A 25,461-nucleotide genomic window follows, 5' to 3' on the forward strand; every position below is an offset into this window, starting at 1 on the left:
CCTACGAATACGAACATTTATTAAATAGCACTGATGAATATTTCAATACCTCAGGGAGAGCAATTCACAGCTCAATCATTCAGGCTGTTTTAAGTGCAGCACAGGACAATTCCACTACATCTTCCATTAATATTTAATTGCCCATTTTATTCTGTTTACCTTTTTGGTTAATATATAATTTAAAGCCCTTCTACTAAAAAGGGGGGAAAAGAGAACAGCTGTTCATCTGCTTTTAACAAATCTCTGGTGAGAGCTTTTATCTCATTTAAAATTCATTGCAAAGAGTTTTTATTTAATATCAGTAACACAAAACCTTAGGTATTAAAAGTAAAACTTGGAAGCGACTCTCATGCAAAAAGCCTCACTGTGACTTGGGTTTGATTACATATCCATTCCTGAGTGGCAGGCATTGACAGGAAATGTCTGAACTGCCAGCAATGGCGCCATGTGTCACGTCCTCATGAAACAGAATCACAGTAACTCAACCTGACACATTCTGACAACATGTCGGAAAGTTGTTATGCACCCTGCAGAAAGTGAGTCCTGTCATCCCAGCAATGCAGATTTTACTGACGGGATAAAACACTTCTCTGCTTGCTAAAGGACAAGGGAGTCAAATATGTGCGTGGCCTTGAGGAGCCGGGAATCCCTGATGCACTAACCACTCGTTTCTCCTTGGCCCTCCCTTGGTGGATGGTATCAGCTTCTCTTTTTGTTGTGTTCAGAGTCCCAGGGCGTATCTCTTGCCATTTTAGCTTTTCTTTTCTCCCAGTTGGCTGTGGTTGTTTGTCTCAAGTCTGTCCCTTAAACCCTACTTGGTGGCAGGTATCCTGACATTTACTGACAGATCTCCATGTTCTTGGGGACTTCCTAGACCTCTCAGGCTAGCCAGTAAAACTGACCCCCACATCCAGCCCAGCGAGGGTCACCCTATCCCTTCACCCTCAGTCGCCTGGAATCAACTGCTTTCTGGGACAGTGAGCTGCATTATCACCTGTTTTTCCTGCTCCACTTGATCTCTGCTGCAGATTCATTCCTTCCTGTCTACTGAGCTATGGTCTGTTTAAGTATTCCCAGCATGGCCAAGCCAGCAGCAGCAGGAACCTCAAGACACCATTACCACTGTCACTTTACTTCAGTTCTGAATTTATTTTCTAAGGTAGATTTCTCTTATCTGCTTTGCATCACTTTATTAATGCTCTCCTCAGTCTCTTGTTAAATTTGGTTCACTTTCTCCATCTGACTCTGTTAATAGAGACTCTTACATAATGCTTCCTTTCACTCATTCATTTATTCAATCACAAATATTTATTGAGCATCTGAGCTAGGCATTGTTTAATATGCTGGAAATATAGGAATACAGTAGGGTGAGGAGGAGAGAGAGGAAGAAAGAAGGAGAGGGACAGAGAGACGGAGAAAGAGATAGAGACAGAGAGACATAGAGATGGGGAAAGACAGAGATAGAGAGATAAGAGAGAGAAAGTCCTACCTGACTTTATGTAGCTTGCATAATTTGAAGAGGAGTCACTGATCTTGAACTCTGCTGATGGTGAACACAGGCATAGTGGCACTCCACCCTTGCCCCAGATGCTGGGATGCCTCTCTGTAGGTGCCCAGAATACCTCAATATTCAGCTGGAAAGGAAAGATATTAAATACTATTATAAATTTATTGCAAAGTCAACCCCAGTTTTCACCCCTTTCTGTATCAACACCCTCTGAAGCTTGTATTATTCAACCATCTGTTGAACCTGGGTTGTCCTTGTGACTTTCTTTGGCCGGTCCAATTTGGGTTAAAGTAACAGTGTGCCAGTTCTGAGCCTAGGCTTCAAGAGATCTTTTTGCTTCTGTTTTCTTTTGGACCTTGCTTCTGCCTGGACTAGCTTGCAGGAGAATAAGAGGCTACATGGAGCAGAGATGACATATCCCTGCTGAGACCATCCTATACTGGCTAACAGCCAGCCAACAAAGATCAGCAGAGTACCTATCCAACACATAGCTGACCGCAGATGTATGAGTGATCTTAGCTCAGACAAGCAGAACAACCCTGAGAAGAAGGCCAAAAGGCTAGCCCTGGGACTTCCCTGGTGGTCCAGTGGGTAAGACTCTGAGCTCCCAATGCAGGGGGCCCAGGTTTGATCCCTGGTCGGGGAACTAGATCCCACATGCATGCCACAACTAAGAAGCCTGCATGCCACAACTAAGAAGCTTGCATGCCGCAACGAAGAAGCTTGCGTGCCACAACGAAGATCCCATGGGCCACAACTGAGACCCAGTACAGCCAAACTAAATAAATAAATAAAATAAATATTTTTAAAAATCCCCCCAAAACAAAAGACTAGCCCTCCCAGATACTTGTGGGCAACAAAAATGCATACTGTTTTAGGCCATTAAATGTAGAGGTGTTTTGGTATGCTGTAATAGCTAACTGATGTATTCTCTAAACTTCTTACATGATCCAGTTAGGTGAGATATGCACTTCTATATCATGTGGCAAACCCCATTCAACCAGATCTTAGGATTTCACAGTTTGGGCTTTTTAAAAATTTTTTTCAAGTTTCTGAGCCAGGCAGTTGGATCAAATCCCTTAAAAATTGAGCTTAGACTGTAGTGAGCTAGAAATGAAATGAGAACTAAAGGCTAAAAGGATGGGAAAGATATGGTTTAAATTCATTGCAAGGGAGAATTGGATGACTGTTCGGATTGATTTATATCTCATCAGAAAGGGCTCACATATCTCTGGCTGTAGTCATTTACCAGCTTGAGTGCAAAAACTGATGCCATGATGTAACTGTACACAGCTCAAATTGTGGTTACAACTCACATTTCCATCCCTCCTCCCCCATTATCCTCTGTATTAATTCAATCACAGAAGTTAGGTGGGTTGGTAGGGACCTATTAAGTCATCATGCTTTTCCCCAAGAGCCATATATGAATTTCCACCCATAGTATATTTTCAGATGCTTTCTTCAATAAAGTTGAGAATGGCTTGAGCAATGGTCCACCCTAAAAGCTTTAACTGGAAGTGTATTCTTTAAGCACTTTACTGGAAAAGAAATTAATGCAGAAAAAAATAATTGGAGCTTTGTCTGACCAAAACCCACACAAGCAGGGACATTCAGACTAACGGTCAGATTTTCTTTCCTCTCTGCCCCTTTTTTTTGCTTTGTGTTCTGCTGCAAAGGTATCAGATACCTCTTGCGTAGGTCTGAGAGCACATTGGAGTTGGGATTGGGTATTATAATGATTCAGGGACTACCTGAATTACATGACCCATTTGAATTTCTTAGATACGACCAAATCCTCAGAAGTTTTACAAGGCCAGGGACTTCCCTGGTGGCACAGTGGTTGGGAATCCTCCTGCCAATGCAGGGGACATGGATTTGATCCCTGGTCCTGGCAGATCCCACATGCTGCAGAGCAACTAAGCCAGTGTGCCACAACTACTGAGCCTGCACTCTAGAGCCCGCGAGCCACAACTACTGAGCCCACATGCCACAACTACTGAAGCCCACGCACCTAGAGCCTGTGCTCTGCAACAAGAGGAGCCACCGCAATGAGAAGCCTGCTCACCACAGCGAAGAGTAGCCCCCGCTCACCGCAACTAGAGAAAGCCTGAGCGCAGCAACAAAGACCCAACTCAGCCAAAAATAAATAAATTTGTTTAAAAAGTTTTTCAAGGTCAGAAAATCCAGATGATTTGCAAGATGGGTAATTTGAACCAGAGAGAATCACAATACTGTGTCTTGTTACTGCTGAGCCCATGTAGTCATCTTATAGTTTGCAAATTATGGCTTTAAGGAGTCTCAAATCCTGACTTCTGGCCCTAGTGTCATTGCTTCAACTTTATACGTATAGAATATCCTTATTCTAAAAATATTAAAATGGAATAAAAGAATCTAGTATGGAGTAATTCCTGAGCTGAGTGGACTTACATAGATCTCAGGTTGCAATAGCTGCTCAGAACTCTGTAGCTGGGAAGGCTCAGGTAAGAATCCACATATGGGTAGAGTGATCTCGGTCAAGGTTACCTACATATTTGAAATCTCAATTTTCTGATTTTTAAAATGAAGAGAATAGCTATTTTCCCTAGAATTGTTATTAGGATCGAATGAGATAACGTATATAATAGGAGATAGGCCAATATTTCCCCAAGTCTGTTCTGCCTAATGTTAATAGAGGTTATGTATAAAAATGCACTCTATTATCAGATAATTGTGGGAAACAGTATCAAGTGAAATTAAGCAGTTTTCTATACTATAGGATTTCTCAGAGTTTTTAATGTACTAGTATTCAGAATGAATCTGATTTCCTAAATTCATTTGACTGTGGTACTATAATACCAGTAGGAAAGGTATTGTGTAGAAAATAGTGAGTGTCCAGAAGTGTTAATTTCCTTCCCTGTTCTGCCTATCATAGACTGGTCATAGTGGTTTGGTAAGATCTGAGAGGGAAAGCTTTTTCTAATTCTCTTACCCCTTTCTCCAAAGTTTCTACAGAGATCGAATGATCAACTCAGACCTGCTTATCCCTTCCAACATAAAAGTGGCTCATCATTCCATCCCAGATAATGCTTGTTAGCATTCCAAAAAAATCCCATGATTTGAAGATTCAAGTAATACTGAATGATAAGATATAAAAAGTAAAATCCCCACTATATACTAATTAGAATGACTAAAATCCAAAATACTGACAATACCAAATCTTGACAAAATTTGGATCAACAGGAGCTCTCATACATTGCTAGTGGAAATGCAAAATGGTGCACTCACTTTGAAAGATAGTTTGGTAGTTTCAGACAAAACTGAACATACTCTTACCATATGATTCAGCAATTACACTTCTTGGTTTCTACCCAAATGGGGTGAAAACTTACGTCCACACAAAAACCTTCACACAGAGATTTATAGCAGCTTTACTCATAATTGTCAACACTTGAAAGCAACCAAGATGTCCATCAGTAGGTAAATGGATGAATAAACTGTGGTCCATCCAGACAATGCAATACTATTCAGCAGTAAAAAGAAATGAGCTATCAAGCCATGAAAAGACATGGAGGAATCTTAAGTGAAACAGGTAATCTGAAAAGCTACATAATGTATAATTCCAACTATATGATATTCTGGAAAAGACTGTGGAGACAATTAAAAGATCAGTAGTTGCCAGGGTTTAGGAGGGACTGAAGGTTTAGCCTCTTTTCATATGATCATTGTTCATCTGCATTTATCTTCTTCCATTTGCTCATCCTTTGCTCATTTTTCCATTGAGCTACTCTCTAAAAAAACACAATTATTGATTTGTATAAGCTCTTTGTAAATTAAGGAAATTATATTTATAGTTAACATTGTATAAGTTGGAGAAAAATATTTTTATAGTGTATGTATTATAAAACGTTCCTTATTTTGCTGTTAATCTTTTATTTCATTTTTGTCACATAGAAATTTAGAATTTTTATACTGCTAAATTTATTATTCTTTTACTTTTGTGTGTTTTTAGTCATGTGTCCTGTCAGGAAGTCCTCTATTCTAATATCATAATAATTTTATTTGTACTTTTGCTGAGAATGTTTAAGGATTCATTTTTTTCACATTTAAATCTTTAATATAACTGAAAATTATTTTGATATAAAGAATAAAAGAGGGATTCAACTTTTATTTTTCCAAACAGCATTCCAGGTGTTTTAACCTCATTTATAGGTAATCCTGCTTTTCTCCACTGATGAAAAATGCCATATTTAAATTAATTTCCCATATGTATTTTGTTCTGTATCTGAATTCTCTACTCAGTTTGTATACTCCTATTCATAACAGTTCTTCTCATCATTTTCCTAGATTGGATTTCCCAAGAGTGGAATAAACATTTTTAATAGAATAAGCTATGCTTTATATTGATTATAAGATTAAAATTTTAAGCCTAACAATTTTCTATTCAAATGTTTAGGCTTAATTATTGAATTGGGAAATTGTGTGTGTGTGTATGTGTGTGTGTGTGTGTGAGAGAGAGAGAGAGAGAGAGAGAGAGAGAGAGAGGACATTGTCATTTCACTGATATAAGTACTTTAACACTTGAAATTAAAAGGAAAAAACAGTAAAACTGGTTATTTCCATACATTTCAAACCTTAGTTATTAACAGGGTAGTTTGTCAGTTTGCTATAATTCTAAAACTTAAAGTAAAAATTAAAAGTAATACAAATTCATAAAAATAAATAATATTTTCTTTCACAAACTGTAAATAGCAAAGTCAATGTAATTTGTACTGTATCCCCTAAAATTTCTGAGCTAGTCTTACTCCCATTTACGGATGGTAGAAAAAGGTAAAAAGAGTGAAATCTGATTAAAACAGAAAATGAATCCACGTAAGGAGTGGAAACAAATCCACAAAGAGATAAGTACTCTCTACATGTATCTTCATTGATAAAAGCAAGGCTGGAAACTTGTTTGGCTTACATTTTTTATTGTTGTTGTTACAAGAAAGAAATTTAGAGATTGCAGTTGATAGTGAGACCTGGAAGAGCATGTTAAACCTTCAACTAAACTTCCCTAATTGGCTTAATTTTACTTCCGGCATTCAACTGTAGGTAAAATGATCCCTTAGAGATTATTGAATCAGAGAAATTTTAGGTAAGTCAGACTGAAGCTTCAGAACAACGAGGTAGGGCCAGGAGTAACCTCTATCTTTGCTTAATTGCAATTATGCATGTGTTTTTACCATTTTCAGATAGAAACTTGGGAGTAGATTCTAATCTAATAACTCATTTTATGTACCAAAAAGGCACAGTACATATGTTATTTCTTTTCTGATTACATCTTTCCTAAATGTTCTTCTTTCACCAAAATAAAATTGCCTGTTTGGTTGTTGCCTTTCTCAGAGTGAAGGATAATTCCATGCAGGTATTATAGTCACTATCTAACCCCTTGCTTTTCATGAAAATAACACAAATTCAAGAATGAATCTCTTACAAACCTTGGCTCTTTCTTTCCTATTTCTCTCTGATGCTACTTGTCTGGATTTATCAGATGAAAGATACTCTATCTTTATCAGCAGTACCGCTATTATCTACCCACTTCCAAATTGTCATGCTTTCAATGGAAGAAGTCTGATCCCCAAATGGGAGAAATCTCTTGTCTTTTCTATTTGTAAAGACAGCTGCAAGTAATTGTTTAGTGTCTCTGTTATTTCCTTTTCCATTGTCTCTAATTCCCCCTGTTATTATTATAAGTGCACACAATTTTTCCTTGATGTTTGTCCTCTTAAATACACAGTGCTTAGAAAACATTTTTAAAATTTCTTGGTTATAATGTTCTGCTTTTTCTCATGCTTACTATTTAATTTTCCTCCTTTAATTTTTGATTACTTGTTTGCAGTTTTCCCCTTTGTAAACCAACTTTTTTCCTTTTACCTTAATGACTGATGTTATTTTTTTTCCTTTCACAATATGGATTATTTAATATCCAGAAGAAAGGAACAAACACCTCTCCTATTTTATCTTAACTTCAGAAGTTTTGTCTTAATTCAGTCCCCTTGTGACCCTGGGAAGCCTCCTTCCAGGTGACCAGCAAAAGCACAAGAGTTCCAAAGCTCTAGGGGAGCTCCTTTTTCCTCTCATTCATCTCCACCAGCCTGAGTATGCTGAGTATGCTGAGTATGCTGGCTGCTGGCCCGGCCTTAGCAAGACCAGTATTGCCGCATATTCAGATTCTTCTATCTGGAGGCTCACTCTGGCTTGCTTAGTTCTGGGGGTGCTTGCTCTGAGCAGGATACTCCCAGATTCTCTGTAACTCTTCCAATAAGTAGTTCTGTGAACCTTTCACTTCATTCAAAACACTAGAGGTATCTTACCAGGTCGAATAGTCCAATTTGGTTCAAGGTGTGCTAGGGAAGCACTATGTACCATTAGTGTCCCAGATCATCAACACCCTTGGCACTTCTTCACTTTTCAACACCTTCCTTATGGATGAAGAAGTGGGAGTCACATAGAAGAAGACACCTAGAGACCTCCCATTAAGTCATTCTTGCTGTTTTAGCAATATGCTTCTGCTTGAAGCCGCCCTCTGTACTATGCTACGGCTATCTACCTCACACACTTTGTCCATATGACACCCCTCTGTTGGTAATGCCCTTCCCCCCTTAACATTTCACATAACTCCTACTCATTCTTTATTTAAAGGCAGTTTTAATTTTTATCAAATATACGTATACTTAGTTCAGAAGGTCAGCTAATTTTCTACCAGATGTGTTAAGGTCAGTAACAGTCTTTGGTCTCTTTTTCCCCATTCTCCCTACCTAGAGGCAGTCACTTTTCTCTCTTTTGCCTTATTCTTTTGGTATTGATATTTTAGGCATTACTTGTTGACATCCCAGTAAGGAAGGTAAGAATTTGGTTTCCCCCTCTGCCCTTCTATCCTCTAATACTTATTGTATTGATATCAATGGTGCCAATATGGTAAAATTATAGTTTAGGTTGGTAAATTTAGTATTTACATCATTATTATATAATTTGGACCTGAATCATATAGTAAACAATAATCATTTTTCTTACCTATGCAACCTGTTTTTTTTTTCTCCTGGATATAATAATTTCCCTTTTTTGTTTGCTTATTTTTCTATATATTTAAAAGAGGCCGATCCTGAGCACTGCCAGTTGCCTAATTACCCTCTCAATACTTTCATTCACATCTGCTATCCTAACAATTTCATCTTTGGCAGTGATCTCTCTCAGAACATTCTGACCTGCTTTTAGTCTGCACAGGTTGCCTCCATACCTGGCACACAGCTGTTACTTTCAGATTCCCATTTGCCACCATCTTGGGGATTCTCTTTGCCACTGATCTGTATTGGATCCCCTGCTCTTGTTTCAAGGTTGCATTATCCTCTCCTATTACTCTGAGGATATTAAAGATAACTTTTTGAGACTTTCTTCTTTTTGCATAGTCTCTGTTTCCTCCATGTTGCTTTTTTCTGTTTATTTCCCTAGAGTATTTAATAGTTCTGGATGTCCACACATATTTAAGAGTAGGGAAATAAAACTTATTGGAAGTTCTGAGCATGTGAGTGGGATGAATTGACAGCAGTATCATTGTGGGATGATATGGCTCAGTTGACGTGGGAGAACTCCTGATTTTCAGTATCTTTTTGTCTTTTCTCATTGGCTAAATAGTTTCTCCAGAAGAGACTCTTGCAATCTCCTGCCTGGAGGGCAAAGACCCAACAACCAACATTTGGAAGCTAAGTAGAGGAAGCAAACTAGAGTATGTAAGTATTATTTCCATTTTTAGTAAAGCATACCTTGTTTCCCCCTGTCCAGAGACTCTCTATTTTATACTTTCCAGAAAATAAATCTCAGTTTTCTCCAAGGTAGGGTGATGCAGAATGGAGATGGGATGGGGCTGGAGAGACAAATTTCTTCAATGACTTTAAGCCAATTTTCCTTTTACTAGCCCATCCATACTCCTTGCCCTGCTTCAGATGATGTTGCCAGTTACTGGACCTATTGAGAATCTTGGCTGTCTCCATTGATGGTGTAGGAATGCCCTTTCTCATTCTGGTAACTAAAAGTGGTCTTTTTAGTTACCACTCAGCTAACAGTTTTCTAGCCTCTTAATTTTGTTATTCTCTTCCCTCCTTTTTCCAATTTTTAAGAAGTGAGGTATAATGTACATACAGAAAAGCACGTAAATTATAAGTGTGTAGCCTGTTGAATTCTGACAAAATGAACACAGTCATGTAACTACTGCCTAGATCAGATTATAAAACATTACAACACCTCGGAAGCCTTCTCTGTCACTCCCTTCATCTATCCAAAGGTAACCACTATTCTGAATTCTAAGACTTTTAGCAGTTCTATTAGTTTGAGCTGTTTTTGAATTTAATATAGATTGCATCATTCAATACATACTCTTTTGCATCCGGCTTTCTTTGTTCCACATAATGTTTGTAAGATTCAACAGTATGTTGAATAATTATAGTCCTTTGTGTGAAATACTACAATTTCTTTATCTCTTCTACTGCTAATGGATTTTTGGGTTGTTTCCAGTTTTGGGCTACTATAATTAAGGCTGCTGTGAACATTGCTATATGTCTTTTTTGGTGAACATATATACGAATTTCTTTGAATATATACCCAGAAGTGGAATTGTTGGACATTGAGTGTGCAATTGTTCTACTTTGGTAGGTACAGCTCAAAAATTTTCTAAACTTTTTGTAACAATTTACGTTCCTACGAGCAATGTTAAGACAGTTCCAGTTGTTCCATGTGCTTACTAGCTGAAGAGCTGGTGATATTAAATATCAGTCCTTTTATTTTATTTTATTTATTTTTTTTTTTTATTTATTTATTTTTTTTGCTGTACGCGGGCCTCTCACTGCTGTGGCCTCCCCCGTTGCGGAGCACAGGCTCCGGACACACAGGCTCCGCGGCCATGGCTCGCGGGCCCAGCCGCTCCGCGGCATGTGGGATCCTCCGGGATCGGGGCACGAACCCGCGTCCCCCGCATCGGCAGGCGGACTCCCAACCACTGCGCCACCAGGGAAGCCCTAAATATCAGTCCTTTTAGTTTTTGCCACTCTAGGGGTGTTGTGATAGCTCATTGTGGTTTTAATTTACATATCCCTGATGACTAATTATGTCAAGACCTTTTTATATGTTTATTTGCTACCAATATTTGTAAAGTGCCTGTTCATGGTCTAGAAGAAAATTTTTTAAAAATGGATCTGTCTTTTCATATATATTAAACAACCTTGAATTCATTGTAATATATTATCCATCTTTGTATAACTGGACTTAATCTGCTAATATTTTGATTAGGATTTTGTATCCATACTACAGAAAAAGATTGGACAGCAATTTTAAAATCTTGCTTTTTCTTGTTAGATTTTGATAATCAACTTTATCCTGGGCTGGGAAGTGTTTCCACTTTTTCTTATTTCCTGAAGAATTTCTGTAAAATAGGTTTTATTTACTTACAAGTATTAGAAAGAATTTTTGTTACAGATTCAATTTCTTTCATAAATATGGAATTATTCATATTTTCTCTTTTTATTTGTCAGTTATAAGAGCTGTGTTTTTGTAGGAATTTATTGATTTCATCTAAATTTTCAAATTTATTGGCATAAAGTTTTTCATAGTATCCCCTTATTATTTTTTTGATTCCATAGGGACTATAATGATGCCCCATTTTTCATTTCTATTATTGATTCTTTTCTACCTTTTTTCTTTCTTATCTTCACTCTTGATAAGATGTTTATAAATTTTATTATTCTTTTCAAAGAACCAAACTTTTGGTTTCCTGACCTTTTCTACTGTATTTTTATTTTCTTCTTCATTGATTTTTTCTTTTATCCTTATTATTGTCTTTCTTTTACTTTTGGGGGGGTATTTAATTTGCTGTTCTTTTTATTGCTTCTGAGGGAGGTAATTTAGGTAATAGACTTTAAGATTTTAACTCCTAACACAGGCTTTTGCTGCATTCTATGGGCTCTCACATATATATATTTTATAAATTTTCATTTAATTCAAAGTATTTTATTTTCAATCGATTTCTTTAACATATGGGCTATTTTTAAGCATACTAGATAAGTTCTAAACATTGGTGATTTTCTACTTTCTGCAATTAATTGATAATTTAATTGCATTATGATCAGAAAACATAATACGGCTATAGTAAGTCTTCGTAAAATTAGTTATTATACCAGTGTGTAACAGTGATTATCATTTAACTGTGATCTGCCCCTACTTTGCTCATTACTCCTTCATCTTAACAGCTCTGAGGCCTTGGGTAAGTCACTTTACTTCTCTTAGCCTTAGTTTCATGAAATAGAAAGATGGAAATATGAGCTCTGAAATTCCCTTCATAGCTCAAATATTCTATTATTCTAGGTTGTCTTTTATCCTCTTAACTAGAATTCAGCAACATGATAGTAAAAAGGAATCCACAGAGCAAACCTCATTATTTGTTTACACACCAAGTAGCTGTAATTGGCAAAATAATTGCCATTTCTCCAAACATGGATTTAATTTTGTTTAGTTAAGAATAAGGCATATACTCATGTTTTTTAAAAGGGTATGTAATAGTTAATAATGTATGCAGCCCCTGCTTTTTAAGGCATGCCTCATTTCATGAAAGATCATGAATGAAAACATTGAAATACTGCAAGAAAGCTATAACCTTATCATGGAGAGCCTGAGTAAATCCAGGAAATCTTGAAAAATTGCAAGAGAAAAATGATTCTATCACAAATTTTAGCCTCCAGTCACAGAGTGCTCTCTTGCAAATGTAACTTGCTCTTGACATATTTCATTAATGAGCACTGTGCTTTACTATGAACAAGACAAGGTTATTTCAGACTCACATTGCAAATGTTTCCTTCTTGCCCTATGCATTGGAAATACTTGCTGATTTTTCTTCTGATAATGATTTTTTTTTTTTTTAGAATTTTGATTCTTAGAGAAGAGTTGAGATTGACATTATGAAGTAGGTTGAGATTTTGTTTTGTTCACAGCTTTTGAGCTTTTTTAAGATTAAAAAAAAATAGTAGCAAACACTTCTAGTTTGTTAGGCATTGTACTAAAGCACACTGATTCTTTTAGACCATGGGGTGCTTTTTCGTACATTGAAAGTTGTGGTCACTTTTCTTTTTATTTGATATACATTTCCATTGTAAAAGGATTTTCCTCCCATCTACTTAACTAGCATATCTGTTACCTCCAACATGTATGTATGTATGTATTTTGGTGAAAACATTTAAGTTTTAATGTTTTAACAAATTTCAGTTATACAACAGTGTCACCAGTTACAGTCACCATGTTTTACATTAGATCCTCAGACCTTATTCATCTTGTAGCTGAAAGTTTGTATCCTTTTACCAACCTCTCCCACTTTCCCCGCCCCACCTTCTCAACCCCTGACAACCACTTTTCTACTCTGTGATCACTTCTAATTTCTATTCTAAAGTCCTGGTTGACTTATGTACCTTCTAAAATGGTTTAACCTGGGAGAATCTTGGACACAGAAAGGTTTGGGTTCCATATCAATAAATAAAATACTAGAACTTTCTGCGATTGGCCCAATGATTGGTCCTACATTCAGAAACATATTTTATTTTCTTAAGGGACAGCCTATTTTTTCCCTTTATGGAAGAAAAAGAAGTTTTAAGCTTGCAATTTTCTGATATTTCTTATCACCAACCTCAGAACAAGATAATGAATCGTTTCTAACAGTTTCTTCACCAAGGGGTATAGTTATCCTTAAAAACTATCCTTCTATTATTATGGCTTCAGGCTTGATTTCCTAAACTTCTTCTATCCTGCCTGTCCACAGTGGCATACAAGCTCTCTTTACCTTTGGTATCTACTGTGTTTCTAGTCTCCTGTCTTCCTTCCTGGACTTAACATTGTGAATTGCCCCTTTCTTCCCTGGTATACCTTTGCCTGGGACTTAAATTTGGCTTTCCCCCTTTTCTATGCTCTGTGACTATGGCCAGTAAAACCACCTCCATCCTTAGCCTTGGATGTTGGAGCACATCTTTCCAACTGTCTGTTTCAAAGTCCATGAAACTAAGTCCCAGGAAAGTGAAGAATCTCACCTTTTAGGACCTCTTCTCTCCCAGGATAAGAACTTAGACACAAATATAGCTGACTTTCTACTGGCATTTCTCATAGTTTAAATGGAAGAAAGTTTAAAAGGAGGAGCCTAGAGGAAAATGAGACTGGTTTGCTTTACTTTATGGTCCAAAACTAGCTGCCACCATGCACCATTAATTTAAATTTGGAAGTTTAAGAATCTGTGCCTCCTTGTCAAATTCTTTTAACTTATTTTAAGGATTCTTATCCTCAGTATTAGGAATATTTTTCTGCCTAGGTAATTGTAAAATACAAATAATAATAGCAACAACAACAGTAAAAACATTATAAGATTTATTGGAAACTAGGTCTGGTCCTAATCACTTTTCTATATATTCTCTCATTTGACACAACAACATAATAAACTGGGTCATATCATAATCCTCATTTGAAAGAAGAGGAAACTAGGGTTTAGAGAGGTAAATAAGCTGCTTAAGGTCACATAACTAGTATATATCAAAACTTATAATAACATCCAGTTCTGCCTGATTCCAAAGCCTAGATCTTAATTACTAGGAATGTCGCCTTCTTCTTTGCTCCATGGTTTAACATTCCAAAATGATTCCTGAGATGTGTGGTTTGGCTTAGTATTAATGCCAAATTAGATGTTTTGCATTAAAAGGCTTTTCTTTTTGGTAGGATATGACCAAAAATGTCCAAGTAGTAATAACCTTTTGCACTTGGTATCGTGCTTTACTATATAGGGCTTATTTTCAGTATTTGGCCCTCATATTGATCCTGTATGGATGCTTCCTATAAAGATGAAAAGATTGATTTTTATAGAAATCATGGAATTTGCCCAAGGTCACATGGGAATGGCAGAATTAAAACATGGGGCACAGTCTTTTGACAACTCTGTCATTCTTCCTAACACAGGATGCTATATTACTGCTTACCAGAATGACTCCAAAGCATCTCTGAGATGGAATGTCATCTGTGTGCTATCATTACTACTTTCTGGAGGTGGTAAGAGGAGTCAATCATAAAAATATTTCCAACATTTTATACACAGTAGAATTCCAGCTGCCATTCATGATCTTATGGGTCAGGAGGGATACTGATATCCTCTATAGGGTTTCATGAAGAACTCTCCCTTAGTCACCAGGAGAAAGAGAACCTCTGATACCTTTATACCCACTATTCCTACCACATCCCCTGCACGTTATTAGAAAGTTAGCCTTCTACAGGCTTCCAATTACAGCACCTTCTGGTGTAGCACTTGGTTCCACTTCACCAAGTCTATGGTAAATTCTGTGTCACAGATTTCACTTTTTGTCCAGTATGACATGTTGAATTGAACTGTCAAATAATTTTAGTAGCATTTTATATGTCTACTGGGAATACATCAGTTTTCCCAACTGTTGCAGCAGGGTGGTGTGATTTCTTGAGTCAGTCCCTTGATTAAAGGGAAAACTTTTTTGGGGATGCCACTTGAGGCTGAACAGAAAGTGCCAGCTCCTCAGTAGAACCCAGGCAATTAAAAAACTCAAATGCAGCATATATTAGCCCTGCTTAAGCAAAGTATCAGAGATCAAAATACTAGAGCAGAGTTTCACTTGGCATTTAAATTCTAATCAAGGTCATCCTAACAAATAGCTTCGTATTGTCAGAAGCTACAGCAAGGGCAAATCCTTAACAAGTGACTGATTATAAAGTGAAATAGTTACTAGAGTGTTCTAGATATAGAAGTAAAGCTATCTTTGCAAACTCTTCAAAACAGGAAAGGAAAGGGGGAAGAGCTGGATGCTCTGTTAAACATTTTGCACATTATATAATTTTTAGTAATGAGCTAGTAAACCAGGTCTCTGGGGCGAGGCGGGGGGAAGCCCTAATTTGTAGCTTTTGTCAATTTCTATGGCAAATATTCACACCATGGCTGATTTCATGCTACCAGCATGATGTTACTGCATTCAGAATTTGAGAGATGCACACATTTGTTTCTCACCAGTTGTAAGAGCTGACTACAGCATACCCTTGAATCCTCACAGTAATTTTATGAGGTAGGTGTTATTATCAGAGATATTAAGTGACAATGGCTGGGAAATTGTAGGTGTTGAACTGAAGTTGGAATACCAGGAGTTCTATACTTTTTCTGCTGTATTCTACCGTGCCTAAAAAAGAAGTCTATATTGAGAGCCTTCCCTGTGCCAAGAATGGGAAGACACATTGCCCTGGTAATACCTAAAAATAATGAAGAAGAAATGCAAGAAGCCTCTAAACTTGGCATTATGTTGATTCTCTCCCCACCCACATAGGAAATGTGAAAGAAGTTTTCAGTATTTCTAAGAAATTTGTAATAGAAGGAGATTTGCTGAATTTGAAAGTGCAGTGTGGTAGAAAGAAAACATCTGATGTATCTTCCAGGGTTTTTTTTTAAATTTTTTTGGATGTATATACTTATGTTACTGCTTAAAATAGTTGGGAACATAATCATGTCCATAACATTCTTGAAACAGGGAAGAATTCAATGTAATCTTGACCCCCCTTCACTGCTATTCTGCTAAAGAAATATGAGCCCATTCTGCTTTGCTAGTTTGTCTCAGGAAAAATTTGGTAATGCCACAGGATAATATAAGACAACAAAGTAGTGGGCCCATTCTCAAATCCCACCCAAGGTGATCAAAGGTGTTTCATTTTATTTTGATTGATTTCTCATCCGTTTCTATTCTCTGTTTAATTGGAAAGAATTGGCAGGGAGTGCTTAGTGTCTAAAACTATTAGAATCAATTCCAAATTTTGTTTACCAAACTCAGATGGGTATTCAGGCTCATAGTCTTAAAGAAGCCTGCTATGCCTTGCTACTTTTCTAATTAGGTTACCTAGAATAAGTGATTTTCCTAAAATTGTGCTAACATAGAGTTTCACAAGAATTTACAACACTGCCTGGTAGATACTCATAGAGTTTTTAATGCCTCAGTGGCCTGAAGGAATGAAAGAACCTCTCCAGGTAGCTAATTTACCACCTGCCTAATGCTGTGTCTGTGGCAGTTATACAGTCAGTTGAAATAGAGCTAAATTGCATCTTTGTTCTCAGTCCCTGGTCAAACTGATTCCATCCCTAGGCTACTACAGCATTGGGGAGAGACAGGCTTAAAGGCTCATAGAATTGAAACTGTTAGTGAAAATTATGGTGTCTCAAAATGACTGCTGGACTATCTGGATTCTGAAGAGAAATTCTAGGAAATCTAGAGGCTTATGTGTGGACAGTGTGTGGGAGGCAGATGGTAGGGAAATGACTCTCCTGCAGGTCATTTCCTGATTCTGACTGTGTGTCTTGGCTGACCTTTGGTAACAAGGGCAACAGACAACAGAGGCTACTTTCTTTGGAGTCAGTGAGGGTTAATGAGGAAGGAGACACCACACTTTCTCTCAGAGTCTTAATAGGAAGCTCTCCCCAAACTCCTTGACTATTCTTCATGTGGGCCGACCAGCCTCGGCCACAGTCAAGGTGATATATCAAGATGGGTAAGAATATGGACTCTGGAATCAGAGTGCTTAAGTTCAAAATCAATAGTTCTTGAGTTCAATTCCAGCTTGGACAAGTCATTTAACCTCTTTGTGCCTAAGTTTTATCGTCTGAAAAATGGGGATAGTAATAAAACCTAAGTCATAGAAGTGTATGCAAAATGCTTAGATATAAATGCTATATACGTGTTCACCCAGATAAAGCTGCCCAAACTGGGCACTGCAGCACGAGATTTTGATGTTCTGGCCATATCTTCCAGAATGCTCTGCATGCTGAAGACTGTTACCGCAAGCACCAGTCAGAGGTCTTTTTTCTGGCCACAGGTTTGGCTTGCATGAAGGCAAAGTCAGAAGTTCTATATGCTCCTGGAACAAGCCCCAAGCCAAAGACAGAAAGGATGTTGGTGGATAAATACTCAGCTTCCTTGTCCTTAAGTTGAGATCATTCTGGAGTGTGTTCTACACTGTCTCCTAAACGTCCCCAGGGAGATTAAGCTCTAGTTGCCCGCAGGGGCAACTGGTTTGATAACACGTCCTTTACTGACTCTTCTGTCTCTCTCTCTCTCCTTTCCCCCACCTCTTTCCCTCCCTCCCTCCCTCCTTTTCTTCCTTCCTTTTTTGCCTCACTACTCTACTTCCCTACTGTTGTTTCCTGAGATCACCTCCCAAATAAACTACTTGCATTTGAATCCTTTTCTCAGGGTCTGCTTCTGGGGGAACCTAAATCAAGACAGGTTTCTTGGCTTTTTAGGAGTATTATAATTGGCTATTGGATTGAGGACATTGCTTTTAAGAATTTCATTGAGATAACATACTTTATTTAGAATCTCTAATAGGCATGTAGGTTTTCATGCTCTGTATTTTGTGCCTATGGATTTCTTTTTTAAGTGGGAAAAAGTTCTGGAGTTAGAGACAGAGGACCCAAGTTTCTTTCTCTTGACTAACTAGGTGAATGCCTTTTTAAAAACTATCAGTTTTATCATGTGATACTAATATATATCCCACATTGTAATAAATAAGATAATGTACATAAGAGGGTTCTGCAGAGACTACATTTATTGTATCATTAGCAGTCTTCTCAATGGGGTTTTGTTTTGTTCTTAGCATTTTCACCACTTGACATAGATTCTTCCTGTGAAATTCTGCAAGGTAAAAATATATTCATTAACACTAAAAAGAAATATTTTGGCCGTATTATTATGGCCTACTTTCTGTTACTCAATTTTGATGAACATTTTAATTTCAACTTTTCAACAACCTTATCTTCCTTCCATTTTGGCAGCTGCCTGATGATCTAGCTGTAGTTTGGGTGTCTTGTAGTTAGCAGGGTAATGGATTTTTGAGCTGTGTGTCCCAGATCCTGCCCTCTAGCTTTAAGTTGCAAACTGCATGAGGCATTTTGATTAATAATGTTAAGGATATTTATTTTTCCATTATGCAAACAACTCATTTGCTGTTTGACTAATGCTTATGCCAAGTATGAGTTTACCAAACTACTAAGCCACAGGCAAATTCAAACTGTATAGCTTTTTTTCTGTGACTTAAAAATTATGAAAAAGAAACACATAGCCATAAAAATAAGGAACATTACATTACTTATTATATTAGCTAGTTCAGAAGGAATTGATCATTAAGTAGTTAAACTACTTATTTAAAAATTAATTAAAAAGCAAATCATAATTATTTTTAAAATTTTGCAAAATAGCAATAAAAGTATAAATAACAGGGGGGAATGGTCTGTATTCCCACCATTGAGAGAGAACAACAATTGCTACTTTGATATATTTCCTTCCTATTTTACATATGTTGTTTCTTTGTACAATGTCGATCGTATCATGTAATATGTCTTTCGCCATAACACACCTATGTGGGCATGTGTCTAAGGATATTCAGTGGGCAAGTCTCATGGCCAAACACTTTCTCCCAGCTTCTTACTTGCTTTTTGGCTGCCATGACACTGCTGGGCTGCCTCTCTTATTCCACTCTGATTTCTTGCTCCCAGCCCCACTCCAAACTCCAAACCTCTCAGGATGCTACCCCTCAAGCAACCATGTGTCTGTTTTGTCACTTTGGTACCAAGGCCACAGGCTGGGAACTCAGCTTCTTTGGGCACACTGATTTCCTTGTATTCCTTGTAACTGTGATCACACCTGTGCCACACAGTTGCTTGAGGTGAACAGGATGTATTTCTCTCTTCTTTCCTTTCCTTTCCCCTGGACAGCTTTCTGTGAAGTAGGGTTATGAGGAAAGGGCAAGTTCCCTGTAGGCTCCTGCTAGGTTCCACTTTCCTCTTTTAATTGGATATACAGGATTTTTATTAACCCATTTACAATATTATATATATATATATATATATATATATATATTTAAAATCATCAGTATAACAAAGTGACTGGTAGGGTGGAATTTTAAAATAGCATGCAACCTCCTTTTTTAGAGGCTGAGCCAGCAAGTCTCCTTAAGAGAAATTTTTCTTATTATGAGAAAAAAAAAAAAGTTGACTGGCTTGCCTTAGTTACGTAAAAGCTTGTGCAGCCTTCTCTGGTGTTTTTGTGTCTCTCCTTAAAATGCAGACCAGAACATTTTGGTTTTAGCCAAGTTTCCCCTCCTTGCCCTCAACCTTTTGTGAAGGTTGGGAGCCAATTTTTCATCAGAGGCGCGGCAGTGTGAAGGGACTTGTGAGTGTTAAGGGACTAAGATTTCCAGCCCCTTCTCCATAAGATTCAACATTAGACAAATTTTAAGGAAACCACAGTGTCCTTGGCTGAGGCTCCCTGACAGGAAAGAACCACAGTTGTGACAGATGAGCAATCATGAAGACAGGAAGAAAGTTTGGGCTTCAACAAGTTTCAAACAAGGTTCTCAAGTTTCAAACAAGGTTCTAAGACAGGTCTGGCCTTGGCAGATCTTGTACTGAGCCTTCATACGTCCCCAGGCCTGGCCAGCCTGGTACGGGAGTCATGACTAGGCGACAGTGGAGTGACCCTAGTGATCTAAATGTACACAGGCTTTGCTGTCGCTGTGGGACCCTCATCCAATTTCAGTTGTCCCTGTTACGACAGGGCCAACAGTGCTGCTCTACTCGTGGTATATTCCCCCTCATTGAGAAGAATGGTGGGAATCCTCTGGCCTAATAATTTTGATTGTGGGTGACATGGGATAAAAAGCTGCCTGCCAATATAGGCATGTGGGTTTGTAAGTGATTAATTAGAATAATAAAAAGGATGTGGCTGTATTTATCCAGGCTGGTGAAGCAAGTTACTATTACCTCAAGCATTTTTCATGTTATTACAAACTTTAATGCCTGCCTAGTGGTGTACTGAGAGAACATATCTTATTTTCTCATGTCTCTATTATTGAACATAAAGGTCTTTTGCATGAGGCATTTCTGACAGAATCTGGTATTGTTGTAGCACTAAAAGTATAACAGTAGTAGGAATGTATTTTCTGGGTGTTAAAAATATGCAGTTATAATGGAAAATAAGTCATTTAGAACACAAACATTATTCTTTGGAACATGATGAATTTAGCCTCCTTGTCTTGTATTCAAGGGGCACTAGGAATCTTTGCCAAGAGTGGGACATGATAGGGAGAAGGGGCTCAGAGAACCAAGAGTGCAGTCCATGCTTGAGTTCCATCTTTTCCAGGATACCTTTGATCCAAAGGAGGGTCAGAGGTAGTATTGTATGCAGGGTGGAAGGTCCACATCCATTAGATATAAGAGGCCATAACTCTCCCCAGTGAGTCCCCAGAAACAAGCAGTGCCCAATACATAGTAAGTGATTGGTATGTATTTTGTGAGTATTTGAATGAATGAATATTTCCACTAAGCACTCAGGGAACAAGACTATGTAAGCATTCCAGAATTAAAGGATCAGATTTGTACAAACTTGCCATATAATTTTGAAAGGGCTGTTTAACCTCTAGAAGTCCATCTTCTTGTATGACAAATTGGTAATGATATCTGTATTTACCTATATAAAATGCATAATATTATAATATAACTAGATCTGTGTGGTTTCTTTTCATATGCTATTATGTTATTTCAAGACATTAGTTTTCCTGATAGTGGTTATTTGATCTTCTACACCTGGATGTAAACAATAGCGACAACAACAACAAAATGAAATAAAGCACCACTAATTCCAGAGGAAATAGTAATTATAGTTCATGGCCATAAATGATACCTGCGGTACATACGAGACTACTTTAGGCCTGTATTTCTGAGTGTACATTATTACTTTTACTTGATTGCACTCCAATTTCCATTCATTTGAGAACAATTTTCCATTCATTTGGGAAAATGAGACTATAGGTGCCATGTTCAAATTGGAGAGTTTCAGAAACTATAGAATGGGTTTTGTTTTGTTTTGTTTTTTTCCAGAAGACAATTTCTATCATGTTCTGGGAACATGGTGGCCTGTGGAGTAATTCGTCAAGTCAGACCCCAGCTACCTTGTCTTGAAAGAGGGGCCCAATAGGAGCAGCTGCCCTGAGAATCTTGAGTCTGAGTCTGTCTTTCTTATTTTTTATATTTTTTGTAGACACTAGGAAATAAAATTGCTGCTTCAACATAGAGAGTGAATTTAAAAGTTCTGTTTTTGTGGGCATTAAAAGGAAACTGATTGAGCAATGAGATAAAATTCAGGACACAGGATAAGTGGTGATAAAATCAGTATCTTAAAAGGGATTAGATCTCTACAATCAACAAAATGAAATTAACATATATTATCACATTCAAATCTCAGTACAGCCCCTGGAGGGAAGTTGGAGAAGCACTATTATCCTTCTTTAAAAATTTCAGGAACTGAGACTCAAAAAGTTTAGAGGCCACGTCCACAGCAATAGAACTTTTAACTGAAGATTAGAGTTTGGGTTTTCACTCTCCTTCTACCACCTCTCCACGCTGCTGTTGAAGGTGCCAGAGTCTTGGCACCTTTATGTCTTTCTCTCCTGAGTCATTCAATCATAGTTCCAGAGTATCTCTGTAAAAGAAGTGAATGTCCTTTTGAAACTCAGCACCTTTAACATATACGTTATCAGTATATCTCCACCTACAAACTCTTACAAATAACATGAAAGCTTGAGACATTTCTTCCCTTTCTTTTTTCTCTCCCCTTTTCCTTTATGCATGTCCAGAGGTTATTTTTGTACTGCCATTTCCTAGAGGAAAGGAAAATAGAAATTCTTGTTCTTTATCAAGGCTAGTAATCTGGCTGCTTTTTATTTAAATTAAAAAAAAACACGAAAATCCTTTCTGTAGACTTGACAGATTATCCCAACGCTCTCATTTGTGCTCAGAGATTTTAACGTTTTCTCTTCTATTTTCTGGCCACAAGGCTTCTTGATAGAAAATTGCAACAAGAGAAAGGTCTGTTCCCTTTTGGAATGCTCTCCACACAGAAGCCTGGGAGAAAAGTTGTAGCATATGTCAGAGACCCCAGCTTCTAGGAGCTGGGCCAGAATAGGCAGCATGAAATAGGATAAGGTGATTCTCTTTGCTTTCAAGCTTTGGTTCCCTTCTTTAAGAACTCCATTCTTGTGGCCAGGAAAAGCAAATAGAGTTGGTTCTGAAGCAGATGCTGCTCAGACTTCCTGGTTGTCAGAGCAGAAGTGAGAAGGCAGAATTAAAGGAGACAAAATTAGAGTGAGTGAGTGTGTGTGTGTGTGTGTTTACATGTGCACGCACACGTGCATGGGCACACAACTATAAAGCATCAACATTTGCAAACCCGATATAATCTGCAAAACAAAGCACGTCTTCAATTTCAAGTAAGAATGAAGAAAAGTGAGTATATCTCTGGAGCAGGAATCAACAAACTTTTTCTGTAAAGAGCCAGATAAAAAAATATTTTAGACTTAGTGAGTCACATGGTCTCTGTCCCAAATATTCAACTCTGCTATTGTAGTACAAAACAGCCTTGGACAACACATAAACAAATAAGCATGGCTATGTCCCAATAAAACTTCATTTATGGACACTGAAATTTGAATTTTATATAACTTTCACATCATGAAATATTATTTTTCTTTTGACTTTTTTTCCCACCATTTAAAAATGCAAAAGCCATTTTTAGCTTGTGGGTGGTACAAAAGCAGGCAGTGAACCAGATTTGGCCCATGGGGCTCTAGAGGAAGGGTAATGCTAGTATAGGGGTGGTATGAAAATGTGGAAGACAGTTCTTTTTATTCTTCTGTGAAGTGGTGACCAGATGAGCACATTTCCTCATCCTCCTTATGCAAAAAAAAAAAAAAAAACTTTACAAAACTTATATCGATTAAAATCTCATCTCTTTGAAATTCACTTAATTCTGAAATTTCAGCAGGGCCATGCCGAAATTTATCAATGGGCATTTTTTGAAAGTTTAGTTGTATTGCCAGCTTTATACCTAAGGCATATAGACTTCAAATATTTTAGAGAAATATGGTGATCAAAGGAAGAATATCTTATTTCCAGATAGTACTTACTTGAAAGAACCTGCCTCTCAGATGGGATTGTCCCCAAAATCCATACCAATACACTGTCAGGTTAATTTTCTGCTTTATAATACAATAAAATGGTCACATAATACTGAAAACATTAACAGTATTGTTAAATTTTGAACAATACTGAAAATCTTAACAGTATTGTTAAAATTTTATTTGACTTGCAAGTCAAATAAAATCATGATAAATGTGTTATAGTGTCCTGCATACGTGTGGGGAAAGAATCTGTGTTTCTAACTGAATTCAAAAAAGAAATAACTCATTATGAAAGCAAACCATTTCTGATGAGGGGAACATGAAAATAAGTGCAAATCTACATATCTTTATTGTTAAGGTACTCTCCCCCCCACTTCCTGTCCTTTAATCATGCCCATAACTATGGGTGCTCAGATTCAGTTGGGGTATAATTTGAAAAGAATGTTTGACTATGACCATAAACATTCCATTTAGTCATCACCATGAATCCCAGATGCTGGCAACAACATAGACATTTTTTTGTGGGAGTGAGAATAATCCAGATCCCTGCTATTCAAGTGTCATCTGTAGATCAGGAGTATCAGCATCACCTAGAAGCTTGTTGGAAATGCAGAGTACCAGGCTCCACCCCAACCTCACTGAATCAAAATCTGTATTTTAACAAAATCTTCAAATGGTTTGTATGAACACGAATGGTAAAGAGGCATTCAGCTTTAGGAATGGTTTTCGACCTTGGCTGTAAGTTAGAATTCCCTATGGAACTTCTAGAAATCCCAGTGCCCAATGTACATAGCAGACCAATCAAATCAGAATATCTGGAGGTAAGTTATGGGGGACACGCCGGTGCCCAGCATGGCGGCCACTTGGCCCTCTGGGCCGTTTGCTTCTGAGACTGCTGCCGCTGGGCTCCTGGGTGTTCTGTGGTTTGCATCAGTAACCATGGGACCTTGGGGAGCTGCCATGGCAGCGGCGAGGAGACACGTGCGAGAACCTCAAAGTGGGACAATATATTTGTAAGGATCCAAAAATAAATGATGCTACACAAGAACCAGTTAACTGTACAAACTACACAGCTCATGTCCCATGTTTTCCAGTACCTAACATGACTTGTAAGGATTTTGGTGGCAATGAAACACATTTTACTGGAAACAAAATTGGTTTTCTCAAGCCCATATCTTGCCGAAATGTAAATGGCTTTTCATACAAGGTGGCGGTTGCACTGTCTCTTTTTTGTTGGATGGTTTTGTTGGATGGAGCAGATAGATTTTACCTTGGATACCCTGCCTTGGGTTTGTTAAAGTTTTGCACTGTAGGATTTTGTGGAATTGGGAGCCCCATTGATTTCATTCTTATTTCAATTCAGATTGTTGGACGTTCAGATAGAAGTAGTTACATTATAGATTATTATGGAACCAGACTTACAAGACTGAGTATTACCAATGAGAAATTTAGAAAAGCGCAGTTATATCCGTGAATATTGTTTAAAAGAAACAGATTTGGGCCTCCTTGATTTTAACAGAGAACTCTCAGTATGTAGATTTCCAGATTTTCCTTTTTCCTCCTTCACATACCACTTTATGGATTCTATTTAATTTTTTTGTTGTTGCTGATGTTTTTGTTTTGTTGTTTTAGTTAAAAACATATGATTCTGAGATGTATTTAATAGAACTTTCTTTGAGATTTATATGATAATAGAGTCTTTCTTCGGCTACTGTCTCTATGAGATAGATAACTTATTACTCTGGTATTAATGTCTTTTCCAAAGGCAAGTTGCCACTTGTCTTTTTCGCTTCTGAAAAATAAAAGTATGACTTACTAAAAAAAAAAAAATCTGGAGGTGGGATCTACACATCAGTATTTTTTAAAGCTCTCTAGATTATTCCAAAGTGCAGGGAAGTCTGAGAACTACTGGGCTA

At 37.5% G+C, this 25,461-nt stretch overlaps 1 pseudogene across 1 annotated transcript; it reads left to right on the forward strand.

The window, feature by feature from the left end:
• The first annotated feature begins 24,368 nt into the window (after positions 1-24,368).
• LOC309798838 (TM2 domain-containing protein 1-like) lies at positions 24,369-25,109 on the forward strand (annotated as a pseudogene). Its single transcript has one exon. The product of its transcript is annotated as a TM2 domain-containing protein 1-like (transcript).
• Positions 25,110-25,461: the final 352 nt, after the last annotated feature.

The sequence above is a fragment of the Mesoplodon mirus genome, assembly GCF_964341445.2.
Source record: "Mesoplodon mirus genome assembly, chromosome: 1".
NCBI lineage: Eukaryota > Metazoa > Chordata > Mammalia > Artiodactyla > Ziphiidae > Mesoplodon > Mesoplodon mirus.